Raw genomic sequence first — 4,033 nt, 5'->3', positions numbered from 1 at the left:
TGACAAATTTATTTTTTGAACCAGTGGAAGACACGCAAGATGTCGAAATATTGTTCAGTTCACGAGATAGCAAATGGCACTCTTCTTTTAATTTTGACTCTATATCTTCAGGAGGAGTTACCTCAATCCTTTCTATATAATAATAATAATAATAATAATAATAATAATGTGGTGATAATTTTAGCATGCATAGCAAAACAAAAGTGCCCTTGCTACTCTTGGCCTCCGGGGGATGCCCGGTACTAAGGCAGCTGAAATAAAGTTATAATGAAAAGAAACCATAAATGATGATGATAATAATAATAATGGTTTCAAATGTTTGACACAAGGGCAGCTTGGGGGAGGGGATTAAGTCGATTATGTCGAGTCCAGTACGTAACTGATATTTATTTAATCGACCCCGAAAGGATGAAAGGCAAAGTTGACATCGGCGGAATTTGAACTCAGAACGTAACGGCAGGCGTTATACTGCTAATAATTTCACTCGGCGTGCTAACGTTTCTGCCAGCTCGACGCTTTTGATAACATCAACAATAATAATAATAATAATAATAATAATAATCCTTTCTATTGAAGGCACAAGGCCTGAAATTTTTAGGGAGGGTATTAGTCGATTACATCGACCCCAGTGTTTCACTGGTACTTATTTTAACAATCCTGAAAGGACGAAAGGCAAAGACGACCTCAGCGAAATTTGAACTCAGAACGTAAGGACGGACGAAATGCTTAGCGGCATTTCGTCCTGCTTGCTAACGATTCAGCCAGCTTGCCGCCATTAATAAAACTTCCTACGATAAGCACAAGGCCTGAAATGTTGTAGCAGAGTGATAGTCGATTACGTAGACCCCAACAACAACATTAATAATGATAGACTTTTGTGTAGATCATGTGAAAAATCGTCTGAGACAGTTAGACATGATTTGCGGATGCTCAAAACTGACCCAAAAGGAGTACAAAAAACACCATGACAAAATGGAAGTACGAATACACTGGGAGTTGTGTAGGAAATGAGGGTTAGAATGTTGCAACAAGTGGTATGAACACCAACCTTTGCCAGTAGCAGAGAGTGATCAGAAGGAGACTCGCATGGTATACGCCAATCTACATAGATAAGATGTTGCAACATAACCGACCAGATATTACTCTTCTACGGAAGGAGGCCAAAGAATGGGCTCCTTTCTGAGCTGCCCGACACTATTACAGTGACGTTGTACGCATGTGCCGACACGGAGCTTTCGCACCCTAGATCACAAGGGATGCCCCTTGAAGTATCTAACTTCCCCAGTAATGGCTCGAGAGCCAGCACGTATGGAAGGGGAGAGAGTGGGCATCCTTGACGGACCGAGCGACCAATAGATGGCCGTTTGCTCTGACCACCGAACAAATGCTGTTATACATTGCAGCGATCCAGCCTCTGGAAACGGTACCGAAGCCGGCCGCCGCGAGGACAGCCTCCAAATATTGATGGTCTCTATGATGTAGCGTGTGAGGTAGAAGTTGTCGTTGATAGATGTGTTCGGAATAGCGCATGCCTGCGCGTTACCGACCAGCTTACCGACGACAAGCGCCAACCTCTTGGCTAACACCTTGGCCAAGATCTTATAATCTGCGTTTAGCAGAGTTATAGGCCTAAAATTATCTATTTCGTTCCCCTTGTTCGGGTCCTTTCTCACCATAACCACCACGCCACGACTCACAGCATTGGGTATTCTCCTGTTCTGCTGCCAGACGTGGTAGACACCCACCAAGAGATTCCCCAACAAGTCTGGTATATTAAGATAAAGCTCGAAGGGCAGACCATCCAGCCCCGGAGACTTCTCCCTTGTGCAGATCGTCATCGCATCCCGTATGTCTTCTGCTGGTATCAGCTTTTCGCAAAACTCTGCATCCTTGGTCGAAAGGCGCGGCATGCCGTCTAGGTAGGTGAAATCCACCTCCATCCCCGACACACCGCGCGCCCCGAACAGTTGGGCGAAATGCTGCTGAAATTCTGTACACATCTTCTAGGACTCGTGTAGCATGTGCCCGTCCCGGCCCTTCAAAGACCGAATTGTGGATTTGTTGCCACGTTGCACCTCTGTCACTTGAGCCCAGCGAACGGCTTTCGTCACTTCATGCCTTAGAGCACGCACCCTTGCTCTGACAACGCAACCCTTATGCTTGACATTGAAGAATTGATCAAGCGCCAATCTCACCGCCAGCACGTAGGTCACGATGCCTCTCCTGAGCGCCTCTTCTAGCTTTCTAACTAGCTCTCCCTATAAGGCTATTTCCTTAATAAATCCTACTGCTTCTACTCTAATAGCCCTTTTCAGGGCAATCCACCAGCGATTGTTGATGATTGCGCCCGCCAACTTCCGATGGACTAACTTGCTAACCTGGTTTCTGAATGCTTGGTGCGCAGGGAAAGATACATTCAGCTTCCAGTACCCGGGGCCCTGCCTATGGATCCTATCTAGGTCGACTGTGCAGATCACAAATTTGTGGTCTATGTAGCCGACGATTTTGAACTGTGGACAACCTATGCTACTTCTATCTACTGGCCTACAGAATAGCCTATCTAAATACAATCTGATAGACCCGGTGCTGCTCACCCATGTCCACACTGGCACATTCGGGAAATTCAGTCGGTATCTGTCAGCCAATTGGAAACGACTGAACAGGTTTGCGAGACTTTTGCATCCCTCTCTGCTATCGGCTGGCCCCAAAATGGCCATCCAGTCGCCCACTAAATTAAAACTAAAGAGCGAGGTGTCCCAAGGAAAACCGCCAAACGTCCGAAGAAATCTGGCTGTCCCGTCCCGGTTGGGGCGTACACAGCGACTTGTCTGAAAGCACTACTTTCTCTACTACTCACATCCAAGACCACCAACTTATCTTCTGGGTCCGGGAAGATCGTCCGTACCTCGAGATCTAGGCCTTTCCTAAACAGCACTGCCACCCTCACTCTGCTATCCAGTCTGCTATGCTTACACTTGGCAGATTTTTCGAATATTCCACCAGTATTCCTTGTGCTTGTATTTGTGCACGTATTAAATAAAAGCGGGGTTCTCTATATTTATTCCAGGACAGACATTTTTCTGAATGGCATGGTATATTGTTTTTGCGACAACATCATGTCGCAAAGGGAGATAATACATTAATGACATTTTTTGGCAGCTGCTAATCACGTGTGATGTCTTCCACAGAAATATGACATAATCTACATTTACGGTTGCATCTTGAAACTCCAACTGCTTCACTGTCTCTTTTGTTGATGAGGCATTTAGTAGCAATCTCCTCTTCTGGGATTGCAAATGCGTAGCTTGCGATGTGTGATGTGATTTAGCGGTCACGAGTCCAAGAGAGACTTCGCTTCATGTCAATGTTACTATCTTCTTCAAGTCTACGAGAAACATACCTTTGCATGGTCTTTCTTTTGTCTGCTAGTCCAACTGATTTGGGGTTGAATGGGGAGTCATCAGGAAGAGAGCATGTTTGTACGTATGTATGTATTTATGTAAGTAATATATATGCAGATAGGTATGTACGTACCTATGTATATGTTTGTGTGTGTGGGTGTGTGTGTGTGTGTGTATCACAAAGAAATAGGGTAAATACTGAACTGCAAATGAATATGCTTAAGACTTCAAAACAACAAAACGATAGATAGATAAACATCACTGACCACTGAAAGCATTGCACGAACAACGAATTACATAATGAGACAACAACTATAGTTAGCTATTCGCGACACTCCGTCGGTTACGACGACGAGGGTTCCAGTTGATCCGATCAACGGAACAGCCTGCTCGTGAAATTAACGTGCAAGTGGCTGAGCACTCCACAGACACATGTATCCTTAACATACTTTTCGGGGAGATTCAGCGTGACACAGAGTGTGACAAGGCTGGCCCTTTGAAATACAGGTACAACAGAAACAGGAAGAAAGAGTGAGAGAAAGTCGTGGTTAAAGAATACAGCAGGGTTCGCCACCATCCCCTGCCAGATCCTCGTGGAGCTTTAGGTGTTTTCGCTCAACAAACACTCACAA

Source organism: Octopus bimaculoides, chromosome 6 (genome assembly GCF_001194135.2).
Source record: "Octopus bimaculoides isolate UCB-OBI-ISO-001 chromosome 6, ASM119413v2, whole genome shotgun sequence".
NCBI lineage: Eukaryota > Metazoa > Mollusca > Cephalopoda > Octopoda > Octopodidae > Octopus > Octopus bimaculoides.
The sequence above is the reverse complement of the archived record's forward strand: the minus strand, read 5'-3'. Positions refer to the sequence as shown.